Source organism: Callithrix jacchus, chromosome 5 (assembly GCF_049354715.1).
Source record: "Callithrix jacchus isolate 240 chromosome 5, calJac240_pri, whole genome shotgun sequence".
In the NCBI taxonomy this organism is placed as follows: domain Eukaryota; kingdom Metazoa; phylum Chordata; class Mammalia; order Primates; family Cebidae; genus Callithrix; species Callithrix jacchus.
This window is the reverse complement of record NC_133506.1, coordinates 14,011,071-14,030,614: the sequence shown is the minus strand read 5'-3', so window position 1 is coordinate 14,030,614 and position 19,544 is coordinate 14,011,071. Positions and strand designations below refer to the sequence as shown.

Genomic DNA, 19,544 nt, shown 5'->3' with positions numbered 1-19,544 from the left:
GGGGAGCATCACATACGGGGTCAGTAGGGGGGAAATAGGGAAGGGACATCAGGGGATGGGGAGTTGGGGAGAGATAGCATGGGGAGAAATGCCAGATATAGGTGATGGGGAGGAAGGCAGCACATCACACTGCCATGTGCGTACATATGCAACAATCTTGCATGTTCTTCACATGTGCCCCAAAACCTAAAATGCAATAAAATAAATAAATAAATAAATAAAAGAATGTTTTAATTAATACATTTATAAACAATTTTACTAATATAGCCAGAGGGTACATTTCTAACAATAGATTTTCTGGGTCAGATAATGTGCATTGAAAAAAGATTTAAAGATTGTACATGAATTGCACTGCACCAAAGTATGTGCTGATTTACTCCATCCTTAATGGAATTCATATCAGCTGTGGGCACTATCAAATGTTAGTAAAAAGATAAGGTAACAATGCTGCTTTATTTTATTTTAATTTGCATTTCTTTGTATTATAGATGAGACTGAAAATCTTACTTATACTTACCAGCCATTATATCTCAGTTTGTTTTTTATCAAATCCTTTGCCCATTAAAAATTTTCTGGTTTCTGTGCCTTTTCCTCATTGACATAAAAAGCAAGCAAACAATAGAACATTGTATTACTATTACCACATCTACTTTAAAAAGTGATTTTTCAGGAATTTTATCTAAAAGAAATGTGTCCTGTCTCAGAAATGTGTTATAAATATTTTTCCATCTATTGACTGTCTTATCATCTTATTACATATTTTTTGTATAGAAATTCTACATGTTGATGTAGTCAAATGTACTCATCTTTAGCTCTGTGACTTCTGTGCTTTCTGCCTTAAGTTAAAAGGCATTTTCATACTCCAAGGTCATACATTTATCAGTGCTTTCTCACACTATTTTAATGGATGAATCATTTATCTTGAAATCTGTGACTCGTCTGAAATTTATTTTGGCTCACCAGTTTCCCATCACATTTATTGAATTATCTATTATTACTAGTTTGAAATGACATTTGTCCTATATTATCCCACTTATGTTTCAGAGTCTTTCATTGACCTGTCCATCTATTTCTTTTTATCTTATCTAGTTGCATTGGCTAGTCTTTTCCTACTAGAGGATAAAGTGCGAGGGAGCAGGGATCTTGCATGTCTTGTTTGTAAAAAGTCCTTCCTTACTTACCATGTCAATAGGTTCTTGGAAACTGCAACCGTAAGTGAAGAGAGGTATACGAAAAATATTTTCTTCTCACCAAAATTATAATAAAGTGCCTTTAAATAGAACCATTTTATTAGAGAACCTGCTGTACCTCATTTGACTTACAGTCACAGTTTCTAAGAACCTACCAATGATATTAAACAAAGAATGACCATAGTTATATCCATACCATTTAAAACAGTGCCCGGCACATAGCAGTCTTCAAAAACCTCTGTCGCTCAGGCTGGAATGCAGTGGCAGAATTACAGCTCACTGCAGCCTCAACCCCTTGGGCTCAAGTGATCCTCTCACCTCAAACTCCTGTGCTCAGGAGGTTAGTCACCTCAGTAGCTGTGACTAAAGGCATGCATCACCGTGGCCAGCTAATTTTTAAAATTATTTGTAGACACAGGATTTCTCCACGTTACCCAGGATGGTCTCAAACTCCTAGCTCGAGCATTCCCCTGCGTCAGCCTCCCAAGTGCTGGGAGGTGTGAGCCACTATACCTGGTTCCACATTAATTTAATTTTAATTCTCTATGTAAATGGGCTCAGTGCACACATTTGTAGTCTTATCAGGGCTTCTTTTGTTAAGGTAGATTTCATTAAGAAGAGCTTATGGACTTCACGAGATTCAGGCTTTTTTTTTCTTATTAAATGAATTAACTAACAGTTACATAATGCTTTCTATATGCCAGGCCCTAAGTGCTTTATAAATATTAAGTAATGTAATAATAAAAGCTATAGTTTTTAAATGTTTGCAAATAATTCAGTTGGCATCAAATAAGTGTGCCCTCTTGGCTTAGTTTAGAATTTTTACATGAACCCCCATCTTACCTACCCACCTTCATCCCAAATAACTTGAAGATGTTGCTGTATTACCACTGCTGGTAGATGTTACTGTATATAAGTCTGTGGCCAGCTTGACTTTTAATCTTATACTCAATTTTCTTTTTCTACTTGTATTCCTAAGAAAATTATCTTGATCTTTGAAGTGGCAATTTTTGTAAGATGTATCTGTTTGTTGTCATGTATTCATTTGTTCTAGAACACATTATATAACACAGTCAATAAATTGGCTAATTCAAATAGCTTTTTTTCAAGTCATTTCCTTGTATTATATATTCTAATCTCTCTTCCATTGTTAGGATTTATAATGAAGATACCTCACATCTTCACTGGATTGTCCTCATACCCTCCAAGGGCACATTTCTTCCCATTGGAGATAGACGTTCACTCACAATCTCTAATCTCTGTTAGAGAAGTAGAATGGAGGTGAGGGGTGCATTTGGGAGGTGGTGGGAAAACATCAGAGCCTCTGGTGTCTCTAACTCTGCCTGTCTTTTTAAAGATGTTGATTTGAGTAGTGGGCTCTTTCTTTACTTGAGCCCTAGTGGTATTTTCTCTCTCTCTCTCTCTGTTTTAAAATATTTTTATTTTTAAAACGTTATTATTATGTTTCACTCTGCCATTTTGCTTCAGACTCTGCCTATCTGCTATTTATGTATTGTGCAGTATCTCATATGCTTGAGCTACTTCGATTTAAAAGCAGAGGTCACCACGTGAGAATAGCCTTATAATTCCACAAAGTTCACTGGCAGTAAGTGACTTCCGTAAGGCCACTAGATGATTATACTGGAGGTAGGACTGCTCATGTGTGGCAGCTAGAGAAATTATGTTGATGAATTGTCACGAATAGCCGAAGCTGATTACAGCATACATGATAAGCAAGTTTATTGAGCACCTACATGCCAATTTCTCTGAGCAAAAATGAACTCATTTGGGTACTCCTCACAATACTGTAAAGTAGACACGTTTTTTACTCCCATTTTATAGAGGAAAAACAAAAGACACAGAGTGGTAACAGAATTTATCCAAAGCCGTCCAGCTCCAAGGAGAAGAAATGGTATTCACATTTTGGTGGGCCAATCCCAGAAGTGGTGGTCTGAACCCTTTTCTTATGCTGTTTAAGCTTGAGTCCAAGTTACATTAAGCTTTCTTTACTGCACATGTAGACTTTAAAATGTTTGGTTTCCCTAGTAAGGCCAAAAAAGCTTTCTAATTAAGTCAACTCTGTCAACTCCATTTATCATTCAGATATTCCATGTAGGATATTCCTGATGACTGGGCTTATTCAAGTTCTTGCTGAACTAATTGGGTGATTTGATTTCATGTTGACCCATCCTTAATTAATAAAAATAATATCAGTGCTAGCCCCTCTAACATTTTTGTCTGCACATGTAGAGGTTGTGGCAGCGAATGTTACTGTGAACTCTTGTGCTCCAACAGCCATCTTTTGTCTGCTTCCGCACTGGTGGGAGAGGAAAGGACAAATTTGCAGCCAGTCATGTATTTAGAATTAGCCTTGGCTATAAAGACCCAACAGACCAAGCAGCCTGATCACTCCAATATTTGTTTGTCTGCACGTGGGATTCGTGTCTTAGATCATGACACAGAAGGAAACCTTCTTTTGAAAATTTTCTCTATACCAATCAAATTGCTCCCTTGGGACACATCATAAAGAAATGTCATGGAGGACATTAATAGTGGCGTTCACCAGAGCTATTTTTTACACAGCCACGTTCATCACAAACTCAAATTTTAATGAAAAACAGAATTTTGGTGAGTTAGTTTTTTTCCCATTATTTTTCAGCTTAAATTTTTTGATAGTCACTGGACCCATAAATTGAACTTGTATTCAAAGGATTTGAGCTAAATTAGTTCAGTAGTTTACAGTTAAGTTAAAATAGAAAAACTACATTTTTCTCTGAGAATAACACACACACACTCTCTCTCTCTCTCCCCCCAACATCACCTTACTAAAATAATTTTTTTCTTTTCTCTCTGCTGAGTATTACTCAAAAGTACCTTAAGGTTTAATATTCAAACTTGGCAGTTATAAAATCCTCCCAGGGGAGGAAATTCAGGAGAATTTAGAGCAAATTGGCTTAGCAATGTGTTTTGAATATAGGCAACAGAACATTTTCTGTTTGGGTACAACTACATCAATGAAACTTGAGTCCGTGGAAGTCTTGTCCGATGCCATTTAGAAGGTTGTCAGAGTTAAGGGAGGCGTTAGAAGAATACCAGTTGGAACAGAGAACTGCCTAAAGGAAAGACTCTATTTCCTTCCATTTCCTGCTGTAGATAAATGAGGACCAAATATAGGAAACCGTAAGGTCATTTCAGCAAATAAAAACCAACACACCATTCTGGGTATCGTATATTGTGGTTATTGCTTCTGGTATTTTGCCCAGTGTGATGGATTCAAGCATGGCTGCAAATTCTTTGACGCTTTGACACTCTTCCCACACTCCTAGTTTTGAGTGGGCTCATCACTGCTTTGACCAAGAGATTACAGGGCAAGTTACCCTAGGCAACTTCTGAGGCCAAATCATGCCAGCAGGCAGCTTCCACCTTGTTTGCTGGAATGCTCACTAGTAGAGCTGTGAGTGATTGTGCAATAGGTCGGAATAACCTGTCATACTGAAGAGGATAGCATAGCTTACTGATTAAGAACACAGACTCTAGAACCAGACCACCCGGGTTCAAATCCTGGCTCTACCAACTGCTAACTTTTTTCTACCAACTGCAGGACTGTTACTTAATGTCTCTGTAATCCAGTTTCCTCATTTGTAAAATGATGAGATATAATAGACCAGTACCTATGACCTGTCCTCATGTCTGTACCTTCCATAGCTTCAAAAAGTAAAATGCGATAGTATTTATTAACTCCTTAGAATAATGCAGGCAAATAACAGACACCATGGCAGTATCAGTTCAATAAAACATGCATGTTATTTTAGGTTTGCCTTGCAGGTTTAGAAGCAGATTGCACTCAGTATGTTTCAGAATCAAGTCATTCTGCATTTTGGATTTCAGAGAACAGATCCCCATGGCAGCAAGTAAAAAGGTTGCTGAAACTGTGACGGACGTCAGCAATTCTGACCAAAGAAACTTCTAAGGTCTAAAAAGCAGGAGGCTTCTAAAATACTTCTTTTGCTTGCACTTCTCCTACTACATTCTGGGCTGATGTTTGCTGTGTTTATATCATTGAACCAGGCATTTTCCTACTCATGCCCTAGTATTGGGTAAGATATTTGAACTTTTAAAATTTACATGTCTAAAATAGTTACCAACATGTACTCCCCCACCTTCCAGCTTGCCTCACCCTCTGAGGGATTAGGTTATAAAATGAATGAAATCATCATTCCTGTTTAGTGGCCAATCCCAAGGCTAAAATAAAAAATGGAAGGAGGTGGACAGCAAAGAACATTGAAGGAAAAATTAAGATATATGGATACAGAGAGACCTAACTAGATATCTCATAGGGCATATTATTGGCAAGCACATCACAGCCTGATTGTGATTTTCCTTCATTCATCTTAAATCAGAATAATAAAAATGGAGCTAAAATTTACTAGTCAAAGTACACTGAAGAGATAGGTCAATTATCTAGGGCAAATATACAAATATACTTGTCTTCTGAGACATCAATGTACTAGTCATTTGCCAGTTTGTAATAATTCCCATGTCCTGCTCTGGTAACTGCATTTCTCGGGCTGCTTTTCTCCCTAAGTTTCTGGTAGATTTAGGCAAAGAGAGGCTCTGTTGGAAGACTGGAGGGTGGGAGATGGAAGAAGCCAGGGTAATTTTCCCCATCTGTCTGTGCTTCAGATTACATCCCTGGCAATGGTTGTCTCCTGTATGATTTAAACTTCCACTGGGAGGTCTCACCAACCCCATAGCTTCCAAATTCTGGCCCTGGTAACAGCATTTCCTCCCGCTAAGGTGGTAGCTGCTTCTTGCTGTTATTAACATGTGGGTTGCCTCACCATCCCCTCTATGGCTTCCTTCCTCCTCATTTCTGTCAAGTCTTTCTATTAAATTCCTTCTGTTTAATATACCTAGAGTAATTTTAGTTTTCCTGACTGTACCTTAGCTACTCCATAAGCAGTTCTTTATTATCTAAAATATAAGGGAGTAAGTAGTGTTGTTTTATTGACCTGACAGTTCATAAACAAAACAGTTGCCTATATTGAAGATGTTAAAATACTCATATGAATTACGATTTTCTTATTAAATAACTGGGCCATGGTTGCGACACACTTAGGGGTAATTCCAGCAATTACTTCTTTATATAGAGTAATTAGATTTAGTGGGCATTGGTGTTGAGTTGCTCAAGACAGTGAATTACCTCTCAGATGCAGGCAAATCCTCTTACAGTCACCTTCCTATGGGCCTCTCACTGTGCATTCCCTGCTTGTGTCATATCAATTGTGTAATATGTCAAACTTATGCATAAAAATTCATCACCCAATAGAAAAAGCTACTCTCACTACCATGATTTAACAGATAATTAATCTTTATGCTGATGATTCTTTTCCTCAAGTAACATTTGTATTGACCCTCAGGACTACCAAGATCTGGTAGCAATCGTTCCTCATAAACCATTTTATTTGCTTGCATGTCATCAATGTGAGAGGCTGGATACAGAATTGAGCATTAGGAAGTGCCATCCTGAGGGATCTGAACCTCAGCAGAGAAGCTGGGATCCACAGTCAGAGCTGACTGTTTGCACGAAGGCTTTATTGCAGCTTAGCACGTATGAAAAGGTTTTCTGTACTCCGCTGCTGGATGAAGCAGATTGCATCACCAGGAATTCCTGTCCTCTAACACATAGTGGCCAACAAGCCTTAATAAGCATTTGCTTTTTTATTTTCAGGTCAATAACGTAATACTTTCTGTCCATTATGAAATCAGTTTTTAAAAATACCCTTTTTAAGCTAGAAGAAAAGACATAAAATAATAATTCCAGTGCTCTGACTCTGGTATGTCCTGTGCACAAATACTCAGTCAACTTCACTTCATGCAAACGATGGGACATGGTTCATTCTTAAATAAGACTGAGTTTCCAAGGCACAGCACCTGGCAAGAGGGGCTGTTGTCAGAGGAAGGAAATTGTATATCTTTCCATGAGGTAGATGCTCTTGGAGGGGGTGGGAAATGGGCTCCATCCAAGGTCAAGGCCAGCATCCTCTTAGCAAAGTAGAGTTCAGGAGCCAAGGGTTCAAAGTTAATACACTTTGGTTGGAAACAGTGACACAAGGAGCTTAGGGATGCAGATGTAGCAAACAGGATGCAGACCATCTCAGAAAGCCAGAAGATCTTAATCTAGCCAGCAGGCCACGTCAGAATTATGGCAACCCCAGTCAAACAGTGCAGAGGCAATGAAAGAGGAAGTAGAGGATGGAGATGAGGTCACAAGCTAGAGGCTGGCTGGGCTAGAGGGTGCTAACCTCGGGATTGCCTCTGGAAGAGTTCCTCTGTCCCTTGCTCTGGGTCTAACTTCAGAATTGTCTTGGTTCCTTAAGGTATTCAGATACCACAACACTGTGTAGTATCCCTTTTAGGAGCAGGAGCCACTAGGTCTGTTCTGAAATGCCTTAAAATACTGAAGGATATCATCTGGTACAGTGGTTCTCAACATCCACTACAGTACCTGTACCTAATGCCACTGGTACTGCTCTGTGGCCTGTTAGGAACTAGGCCACACAGCAGAAGTTGAACTGTGGGCAAGCGAGCATCACCCCTGAGCTCCGCATCTGTGATGGTATTAGATTCTAATAGGAGTGAGAACTCTATCGTGAACTGCGCATGCAAGGGGTCTAGGCTGCATGCTTCTTATGAGAATCTAATGCCTGCTGATCTGAGGTAGAACAGTTTCATCTCAAAGCCATCCCCCTGCCCCAACTCCATGAAGAAATTGTCTTCCATGAAACTGGTCCCCAGTGCCAAAAAAGATTGGGAACCACTGTTCTGGCATACTTAATGATCTATGCTGATCCCTTGTTTGAGAAGCTTTATCCACACAATGATAAATAATCATTTAGATGGGTTTTCTCACCCGGCCAACCTTAGGAATTGCAAAACCCTAAGATTTCCCTAGTGTTTAGTGGACATGATGTTGTTCTCAATGGGATCAAGGTGAGTGCTTACAAATCTGCAGTCAACTTCATACAACCAGCAAAGAGGCACCTGGGTATGCACACAGATCTCAGGAGCCAGAGGTTTCACATGGCCAAATGACTTTGAATGACATTGAATCAAGAATTCAAAGGACTTAGTGAAACAGGAATGTCATTATGGAAATATTTTCAAGCTCTAATAGCATAATACCCAAGCAGGAAGCTAAGTTGTCTAAATACAGACTGGACTTCAAGGAAAGACAGCTTTAGGTAACCAGGGCGTGTGTGTGTGTGTGTGTGTGTGTGTGTGTGTGTGTGTGTGTGTCTGCGCATGCATGCACATGTGTGTGGATGTAAGAGTGTCTGTGCATTGGGAAGAGGTGACTCTGAGGAGTAGGGAAGAAGGTGATCAGGATCCAGGACTGCCCTGAAAGCAGTTGAGTACTGTCCTGGTGACTTCTAGAACATTCCACAATTTCTGCATTTTTGGTACTGTAGAAGGAAATTAATCAGAACAAATATTCCCTCTCCTTGCTCCATGTCAAACTGCTCAGACGCCTTGCATTTGGGTCTCACTGAGTTCAGCAGCTCCTAACTGGTGGCCAGTCAGTGGTATCTAGCTTTAAAAAGTATCAGATTTGGCCTAAAAAGTGCCTTTTAACTTTTACAAAATTGTTGCAAAAATCTAAAATTTGGAAATTTTTCTATAAAAACCTAATATTCCTGCTTTCTTTTTTTAAAGAGAGAGAAGATTTGACAACACCAGCCAGGCCTTCCTTCCCACGTAGCATCAGTGTGCTGGAGCAAAGCAGTGGGGCATCCCTCTAGATGGGACACATGCTCCCTGGTTTTTCATACCCCAAAATACTGGCCTCTGTTGCCATTTGTCATCACACCCACAATATTTTTTCTCTTAATATAGAATTAAATAACAGTAAAATATGTCTTGCACCAACATATCTATCAAATGTAAGAAACAAATACAGGCCTAGAGCATCTGTGTGCCAAAGTATGTTTTCTTACACCTGTTTTACTTAACTCATGTATGTTACCTGAGTTAGACTTATTTATAATAGAAAAGTTAATGAAAATGGGTTGGACAGAAATCAATCTGCGGTATAAACCTGAGCACTTGTGGGGAATGTCATTACCTCTGTCCTTGTTCCGTAGACAGCCATGTCAATATGGACATCAAAAATGTAGAAGTTTGACTGGCTCAAGAATCTATCTGCTCGGGTCATTGGGATTTATTTGACTCTTTCATTGTTGTAAGAAATGATCCCTGGAAATAGCTTTCAAAGGCTAAATGACACCACCTTTATTAACTGTGTGAATGACAGAGAACTTTGCATAAACACTGAGTTATGAAAAGAGTCAATGACCTCTTAGAATCTGGCAGGTTTAGACAGACACAGGTGAGTGGTTAAGCAGTTCCTGTCAGTCAAGACTTCTGAACAAACAGGGGCATGTGTGTCTCAGTAAAATGAGATTTTTTAAGTGGCTCTCCCTGAGCTATAAAATGCCTCTTAAAAAAAAAAAAAAAACAGATGAAAACATCCTATGAGAAATTCTGAAGTCTTTAATACATTTCAGGTCCTGTAGATTTCTTTAAAAAATAGACTTCTGAGGTAGTTTAAGAGGGAGGGAAACGCTGTCAGAATCAAACAATTAAAGACCCTTAAAATACAAAACACACACATGAATGGACAATAGCAATGACACTCAGAGGCATGGTTTCAAAGAGAGAGGAAATGAAGTGAAGGCAAGTACTGGATAAGGCTGATGAATGGAACAATATGAATCAAGTGGTAACACAGGACCTTTCTGCCTGGGATATGGGCGATTCTCAAAGTGCAGGATAATGGGCACCCTGCAAAACCCAGGTCTAGATTTTTTTAAATGCATCATAGAAAATCTAAAGCATAATTAATCTCAAGGATCAAAACCATTTCCTGGAATTTAAATTCCAGTTAAATTTTTGCATGGTTTCTTAGTCTGGATCTTGTACAAGAAAAAGATGCCAAAAGTGGATTCAGCAGATTGAATGAAAGATCGAAAATTCAAATGTTGATTGTTCTTCATTCACACCTCCTTTGCCCCAGTCCACTCTCTTTGCATTATTCTGCTTTGTGTCCCATGAGGTGATATCTATGGATGGAACCATGCTATCCAGGATGCTGTGGTCTCTGGCTTCTGGCTGCTGGAGGTACTGCCAAGAGATTGGAGGGAAGTTAGAAAGAGATAGAGAGGTGACAGTATGGCTCCCCCTCTTCTCTTCCTGCTAGATCTCATGTGTGACAGTCCAGCTCCCATGGGGCTGTCACTCACGGCATTGTTGCTCCTTTGTGTGTGTGTGTGTGTGTGCCTGTAGACCTTGGGGTGGTTACAATTTCTTGCTGTTGGTAGATCCTGGGTGTCTCAACATACCTTACTAGTTTCTTTAACTATTCAACTGTTCTCACTCTTCTGCACATGGTCTGGGCATTAACCTCTCTTTAACCAAGTCTCGTATGTTACAACTCCCTTGTAACTAAGTCTCTGCTCCTGCCAAGACCCTGACAGGTACAATCCATTTGCTGGAAGTCCTGGATAACTCTTAAGTGTTCAGTGGTATGATCAATAACAATAATCATCCTAATAATAAAGTTAATTGAGAGTTTTCTGTAGATTAGACAGTGTATTTTATGTCTACTGTCTCATTTAAGGTTCACATCCATCTCAGCAGTAAGATATTGTTTTTATCATCTCTCATTTCCATATATGGAAATTAAAATTTAGGGAGATTAAATTGTTTGCTCACGGTTCAACAGCAACTAAGAGACCAACCTGAAACTCCAACTTGGGTTTTCCCAAAGCTATCACAGAAGGACAGAGTGGGCAAAGAGCTGTTCTGAAATTTCTGAGAGGCTGCTATGGAAGAAGATTTGGACTTCTACAGAAGGCCAAAGGGCAGAATAACTCCCAAAGGGTGGAAGCAATGGTGTGCTGATAAATGTTTAACAAGTGGTTCTCAGTGTAGCAGAGTGGGTGATACTTGTGGAGGAAGAAGCCCTAATCTGTAGCTTTTGATAATTCCTGTGATGTAAACACACCCATCATAGCCGATTTCAAGCCACCAAATTGGCATCACTAACTGTGGAGTTGGGAAGAGCTGTGCACAATCAGCTTGAGAGTTGGTAAGAGTAGGTATGAATCTGCTCCAACAAAAGTGAATTTTGACTAGGAGGAAAAATCATGCAAAATGGCTATTGGTTACCCTGTAGAGGAATGAGTTAATCATTATTGTAGGTAACCAGAAGTTTGATGAGCTGTCGTGGACCTCAGAGAGGGAATTTCTGTGCTTGATAGGACCTGGAGACCATTTAGGTAATGTCTGACTCCAATACATTTAGAAATGTTGGATGGGTTCTAGGTGGGAGAGAAGAGAAGAAAAGGAAGAGATCTAGTCAAACCTAAGAATCTAATTCTAACTTCACAGAGCTGTGTGACCTTTAATAATATATAAAATTCCTTTGAGCCTCTTTTTATTTTTTAAAATGAAGATAATAACACTTAATTCTCATAGTACAAAATTAAATGACAGAGCCTTGGAAAAGTTATCAAATGCATTTACCATGTCTCTCACTCTAACATTTCCATTCACTCCTCTTCTACTAGGGCAAAGAACAAGAATCTATATGAAAATCACTTTATTAAAAAATATGCTTAGAGAATTAATATCCGAGATTTCTATTTCATGGTTTTTGACCTGTGGTATATACACATCGATCTGTATTATGGCATGGTTCCATTGAAATTGGCTATAAATTAAAACGAAAGAGAAAGGGAAATCTACCAAAATTTTGGCCACTAAATCCAACTAAAGGCCATGGAACCATTTTGAGATATCAGAAAGTCCAGCCAGCTGGACTGTGTTTTGTAACCCTGCCTGCAGTGTAGCACTATCAGAGGAAACAAACTAAGGACCGGCCAAATTGGTTTTGGATACACCAACCCACACTGGCACAGCACAGCAATGCTTAAAAAGAAGAAAGATAGAGGCCACCCTTCCAAGCCTTAAGTCATTTTAAGGGGCAAAGTCAGTATGTGACTCCAGAGCTTGCCTGCGTATTGAAAAAGGCAGCCAACATCCTCCAGGGAAGAGCAGGAAATTTCTTATGCAACTCCCTCCGCTCATTTACTTCTCCAAGAACCCTTCTAAAAGCAGAGATGTCTGAATCTTCATCATGTACTTAAAAGCAGAGAAGAATGCTACTTCCATGAGCTGCACTTAAGGTATCTCCTTCTTGTCATAGTGGGCCAAGCAGATAGAAAGGTGGAAATAATATAAAAGCTGTTAACTAGCTTTGCCTCAAAGAAAGTTTTGCCATTAAAGGCCCTAATTAGACTTCAGAAGTGATATTCTCTTTAATTTTATTTCAAAAAAAATTTTTTGAAAAAGTTATTAAATTTATTTCAAAAGTCACCACCTCATTTAGCATACTGCTTGATTTCAGAGAGGTTGACAAGGAAGAATTGTTCATTGCCAAACCAAAGAGCTACAAAGCATTTTGAGTTTTATCCTCTTATAAACCTGAGAGGCTGAGACCAATGCAAAGAAGAAGGGCATATAGAAGGAAAGAAACTTTTGCAACACCTACGATGTGCCAGACAGTTTGCTGTTATCTTGTAGAATCCTCTTTACAACTGTTTTCTTTCTGTATATGTAGAAATTGAAGCTCAGAACCAGAAAGTAACTTCTTAAGATCAGAAAGAACCAAACTGGTAAGTATGAAATTCAAGCCCAACTGTAACTGTAAGAACTGTGCCTTTTTTTTTTTTTTTTAAAACCACATTACTTGACTTTCCACACTACTTAACTTCTTAAGTGGTTTTGATCAATATCAGGCATCTAGATATTGGGCATCCGAATGATTGGGTGAAAAGAACAAAGTCCAGTCCAATGGGGCATAGCCTATGCCCATCTGAATTTAGCCCAGTGGCTTTATGTATGTGCACAGTGCCTGCAGAGCTGGACTCTGCAGAGCCAAGGAACCCTGTCTCCAGTTGGGAAAACAGAACAACACCGGAAAAATGCTTAGCACATGACACTACACAGCAGCTAATTGAATATAAATTGACTGGCTCCATGTCTAAGCTCAACCAGAGCTCAACCAAAGGAAAAGTCCACATAGGTAGGCGGAGGAGGTGTTATGAGAATCTCAGTAATGATAGAGTCTTTATAAGAAAAAAATTGATGGTCAGGTTGTTTCCTGTTAGGTCAGGGGATGACTGGAAATTAACTAAAGCAGAGAAATGAAAACTAATGTGTGTGAGGTATACAAAGTGACACTACAATGCAATTATCACCACATGTCCTCCAGAAGAGCGAAAATAAACACTGAAAATATGAAGCACTGGCAAGGATGTGGAGCAACTGGAACTCTCAGACGCTGCTTGCAGGAGTGTAAATCGGTTATGGCCACTTTGGAAAACTATTTGGCAGTTTTTACTAAAATAATTCACATGCATACCATATATCCAACAATTTCTTTCCTAGAATTAAGGACAGCAAAGATGTATACATGTATTCACCAAAATATATGTACCAGAATGCTCGTAACAATACTATTCATAGTAGTCCAACTGGAAGTTGCCCTAATGCCCACCGACAGCAGAATGGATGTACAATTTTTGGTGTGCAATGGAATATTCATAGCAAAACGAATGAACAGCCTGCAAGTACACACAAAAACAATGATGACTGTCTCGAACACTGAGTGAAAGAAGCCAGACACAAAAGTATATGCTATGATTCCACTTCTATAGCCCAAACCAGATTAAAAGAGATGATATATTCAAAAACACATTAATTTATATTAGGGGTTAGTATAGTGATTACCCCTGGGGAGATAATGACTATAAATGGGCATGAGAGGGGTTTCTAGGGATGTAATTGATGTTCCCTGTGCTTGTTACACAGGGTTATTTAATTTCTGACAGTTCACCAAGCTGTTCACTTATGATAAGTGTAATTATCCATTGGTAGATGATATGTACATGAAAGTTTAAAACTTTAAGATATATGTAGGTGGCAATCCAGACAAGAATGGATTTCTCTCCAATCTCATCAATGTCTAGTGCTCTTGTTAAATGGAAAGGGGGGCTGGGCTTGCAGAAAGATTTCACCATCTTTCCAATTCTCCCAACTCTGATGATGTTCATGGTGGGTTACTAAAAATGTGTCAGTGCCTCCAGATAAGACTGTATAAGCACTCACAGAAGTGAAAAAGTCATTTGCTCCTCTGTTCCTCCTGTCTTCTTCCTCCCACATCTCCAGCCCCCAATCAGCTTCCTGCTAAGTATTAGTTAACCTCCTAAATGGATACGTCTTGATCTTAAACCTCACAGGAAGGAATATTTACTTTTGTATCTGGGTTCAAAGTACAGACTACAGTAGTTGGCTCTTAGGTTTATGTTATTGGCTTAATTTTCTTGCTCAAAATGAGATGAGGGATACATTAAGATTGAGAAATTTAAAAAAACATGATTGATGAACTGGCTTACGTGACTAAAGTTCCTTTAGCAACAAAAATATTTGGTACCTTCCTTTAATTATTGAAATCAAGCAATGTGCCTGGATCTAAATGATACAAAATGGTTTGAATTAGAGTCAAATAATTGCCATCCTGACAGAATATAAACTTTTTCAAAGGGAGTGGTGAATGGGGATAAAATATAACTAATAAACTCTGAAGCAAAGCTCACATCTAAGACTTAAGCTTCAAAGCTCTTAAAAATGAGACTTTTTTTTTCCTTAAGAGAGAGAGACTGAGATGCACGCAGAAGGAGGAGTGGTTTTCCCAAGCTGATTTTTCTTACGGGGTGACCAAGCCTGGGTCGGAATGTTACCATGTGATCAGCCCAGACTGTGGCAGCAACACAGTCTCAACACAGAAGTTAGGACTTTCTGCAGCATCATTAAAATAATTGGGAGAGAAAAAAAATGTTAAGCTCCACAAGCTTGAATCACAAGCCTCTTGGAAAGGTTAATAAGCTTTCTGCACTGCACTCTCCTCCCCTCTCTTCAATGCCCTGCCACCCCGACCCTTCCCACTTAGAATGGCAGACTGGTTATCAGTCGGGAAAAGATTCAGAATAAAGCCTTTGTTTCCAACAGCTGCACAGGCCCCCATTCCACCACTGTTGTCGGGAGGTTCTTGTTTATGATGATGACTATAGAGCTCTAAAAGGGAGCTCTGCTTTGATTCCCATGGCTGAGAGCAACTAAGCTAGCAGACTCTTGGGGTCCAAAAGGAAGTCAGTCCTGCAGTATAAAGGTATGTCTGTCAGGAGAAAGGGGGAGGCACTAGGCAAGGTGGTAGTGGCAACACACTGGCTGAGGTTGGACTCTGTTAATGAGAGGCAAGCAGCTTAGATCCAGGCAAGGAAAGACAGAACTGTCTTTAACCAGAGAAGCAGTTGTAGCACAGCTCACAGAGAAAGTGTTGGAGCATGGAGTAAATTCAACTGCCTGGGTAGTGTGCCAGCTGGAGGAAGGCAGCAATTGGATAACTGGATTTGTGTCAGGAAAATGAGAGAGAGGAGGAAGGGAGTGAGAGACACAGACAGAGGGAGGGAGAGAAAGAGAGATTGAGCTTTCTTCTTCCTCCCTCCTATTTGGCCTTGGAATACCCTGCAGACAAAGATGGACTTCATTTAGCAGAGTCCTCTGGCCCAGGCTGCCATCACCTGCCAAAGCCCTGAGCTTGAAACTAGGTTCAAAGTAGGGTTATTAATGAGGGAACAGCTCCCTGCTCCTCCTCCTCATCAGTGAGCTTAAGTAAGTATAGCTGGTGCCAGTGCTGGCCACAAATGGAGGCCAAGAGAGAAATCAGCCTTCCCTAGAGAGTCAATGGCTTTTAAAATTTTGTTAAAACTCATTGAGATGGGTGAGCAGAGCTTCTAATGGAAAGAGAGAGCAGCTTGGACCTTAAGACAGATATTTCAGAAACCATATCCAGGGGAACAACCAATTTACAAAGGAAATCCTCACATCCTTGTGTTAAGTGAAAGCTCTTCCTGATGAGTGACAGTGGAAATGTGGACAACTGTGTGAATTTGGAGCTCATCCCTCACAAAGGCCATACTCCTTGGCAGTTACAGCTGACTTCCTATTGAATTCAACCTTCTCTGAGTGTGACATCAGGGAAGCCTCCAAGTGGGGCATGTTCAGACCTTTGAGCTCAAGTCTTTGCTCTGCTGATTAGCCTTTTATGTTTTGCTTCATTCCACACCCCAATCCCAATGACTACTCTGCCATCAGCACCTTCTAGGGGCAGTTGCTCTGTTCCAACCCTGTGAAATAGTTTTTATTGACCAATTTTTTTTTAAAGTATTGAGTTTAAATGTTGATATCTCATTCACAGGAAGTCTTCCATGTGATCAGTTACCCAACCTCTTTCCCTATTGTGGCTCTGTCCTCCTCTAGGGTCTTAGAGTTCTCTCCATTTAAATACTGACTGGGAAATTGGAGAGTAGAAAAGGCATCAGCTTCTTGACTCCCTTGTTTGGAAGTGGTACACAACATCTCTGTTTATATTTTACTGGGGAACCTTAGTCACATGACCCAACCTAGATTCAAGAGGGTCTGGGAAATGTAGGAAAGGTCACTGCAGCCCAATAACAGCTTTTCTCTAAAAGCCTAAGTCTTTGGTAGACAACCAGCCATGTCTGCTAAGGAAATCTTATTATTTATGACTCCCCCTCCACCCTCACCATCACAGCTGATTGAACCTGAAGTATGCACACGCCTTGGTCACAGACTGGCCAATGGCATCCTGTTGCAAAATTATATGCCCCAACTGGCACAACATTAGCTGGGTTTATTAGATAATATCTTCAAGGAACTCGAAATGCCCAAGTGAAGAAACGTACAAGCAAAGAGTAACTGATTCTCATTCTTGGAAGAGCACAGGGATAGATATCCACAAAGTCTTGCTGATGAATGCTTTTCCAGTTCTAGCATTTGCAAGGCCTGCCTGTTGTTGAAGCCACATGGTCAGAAAGGAATGATGCCAGTCTTCAAACTCAGATTACCCTGGCTCCAAAGCCTGATTTGTAACACTAACTACTACTATCATCATTATCTACCTCATGATACCACTTCCCTATTCAATGTTTTAAATAGAACCTCTTAATATTTTTGGTAAGTTGGTTCATTTTCTCAATTCCTTGGCACTTCCTATTTTCACAAAAGGTGTGACCCTTTTGCCGTGTAACTTTGCAGTTTATTTTTCTAAACACAAACTCAATTTTTCTATCCATTGATGGTGGGGTTGGCCATATGGCTCACTTTAATTAGTGAAATGTGGGTAGAAATGACTGTGGGAGAGTTCCCAGAAAAGGCTGTTTTGCTCACCTCTTCTACTCTTGTGATCACCATACAAAGAGTATAACACAGGTAGCAACAGCCTCATTATTTTAAGCCCCAAAATGTGATCATGGAACAGATTTGAACCCAACCTAAAGCCTAGAGCCAACCCTAGTCAACTCCTCATCTGAAGCAGAATAGTCCCAGCATCACTGCAGAAGCATGAGTGAGAAACACAAAGGCTTATTGTTGTAAGCCCCTAAGTTTTGGGGTGATTTGTTATGCAGCTTCATTATGGCAAGGGCTGATTAATACAATGCTATAAAGAAAATGTTCTTCTCATTGGCACGATTATATACATCTGTGCTTTTTGAGAACCTACTATAAACATGTATATATGTCATATTATTTTTGATCCTATGTAAATAAATAATCCCTGCTTTAGCTACACCACCTATGACCAGCAGAATTGAGGTTCTTACACACACACACAGACACACACACAGATACACACAGAAAGTTACTGTTTAACACTAGAAAGTGTACATTCATTTTCTTTATAGATTAGCAACCAAATTTATTAGAGTTTAAGTAAAGAAAATATTTAAGACTTGTCCAAGGACATTTCATATAGATAATGCATTTATGAGATTTTACATAATAAAAGAGGGGATACCATTTGTTTTTTGACTCGCTAACTAGACTTGGTTTCTCAGTCCTGGCTGAGGCCAAAAATCTCTTTCTTCTATTTTCCACCTGTTTTCTAGGTAAACAAGAAAAGCGAATCAATAATTACAAATAATGACAACATCATTTCTTCATTTAAATTCCTCTCTTTCTTCTAGCATCAGTCCCACACTTTTTTCTAGGAGGCACAAGGAACATGACGCTAGAAAGATGCCGAAGGCAGCAGGGGGTGGATAGCATGTTGAATGTGTATACATGAAAGCGATTTTCAATTTCCAGTGCAAATTTTAAGTGTGTTTTTATCGCTTACAACTGAAACTAGGGGCAATCTCCAAGTCATTTACTTAGGTGACAGGATAAAAATATGATTACATAGATGAGGAATCATTGGGTTAAGAGTATGATGAGATGTGTTTTGATCCAGCTACATACTCAAAAGGAAATGTTCAGGTCTCTATTCAGTTTGGTCAGTTCCTACACAACTTCTTTGACATATTAGTTGTTTGAATGAACATTTTGCCAAGACCAGAAATAAAATGTATATAATGTTTGTGTTGACACCCTACTCAATATGTGTCCCCACCTACCATAAAGGCTCCACTGTGGCAGACATTACTAATCAACTCTGCTGTGGCAGACATTACTAATCAACTCCTGGCCCTTTTTCCTGCTAAGCCTGGAAGGGCCTCAGGTTCCGTCTTAGAACAACATTGCCAGCAGTCACTGCTAATTGATGGAGTTGGCACCTGAGATGAAATCTAGTTACCTTTCTTGTCTTAGACATTTTGTGCATTTCGGATATCATCCTCTATTCGACGCATTTCTACCTTCTGTCAATTTTCACTTTGTAAAACCACTTTTAAAATAAAAATCAGTGCAATCTTCCACACTCTCTAGTGGAAGCCTGTCTTCCCCTCCTAAACTCCGTCTCTCTCTGTTCCTTTCCACTCAGTGTGGAAGCTGCTTTCCTCTCCTGGATTCCATCTTTCTGGATTCTCTCACTCAGCGTGAGAGTTAGCTGTTTCTTTCTTTTTCTTCCTCCTGTTTCTCTGTCTCTAAATAAATCACTTTCTACAAACAAACAAAAAATCAAAGCAATCATAAAATGACAATACTCATAAATTACAGTATTCTGAACACATATTATTGTTCTGTCCCAAGACTGTCTACAAATAGCAATCAATACAATAAACAAAGGTTAAGGGAGAACCAAGGTATTTCGTAAAGAAAACAAAAGAAAAAAATGAATAGGACACAAATCTCCTTAGTCTGGTAGCAAATTTCTGTTAAGAAACAGGTATGTTAAGGAGTGCAGCCTCACAGAAAGCAGTGGGGAGGCCT

At 39.5% G+C, this 19,544-nt stretch overlaps 1 long non-coding RNA gene across 9 annotated transcripts in view; it reads right to left on the bottom strand.

Annotated features, from left to right (window-relative positions):
- Positions 1–19,544, bottom strand: part of LOC118153561 (uncharacterized) — a 103,456-nt gene that overhangs the window by 10,940 nt on the left and 72,972 nt on the right. For 5 of the 9 annotated variants that reach the window (XR_008481208.2, XR_008481210.2, XR_013536320.1 and 2 more), the window contains one exon: positions 518–19,544. This exon is cut by the window's right edge and continues 16,270 nt beyond it. The exons of 2 other annotated variants lie outside the window; for them this stretch is intronic. This is a non-coding gene — a long non-coding RNA (uncharacterized LOC118153561). The remainder of the gene's footprint in view (positions 1–517) is intronic. 2 more of the 9 variants (XR_013536321.1, XR_008481211.2) reach the window with 2 other exon arrangements.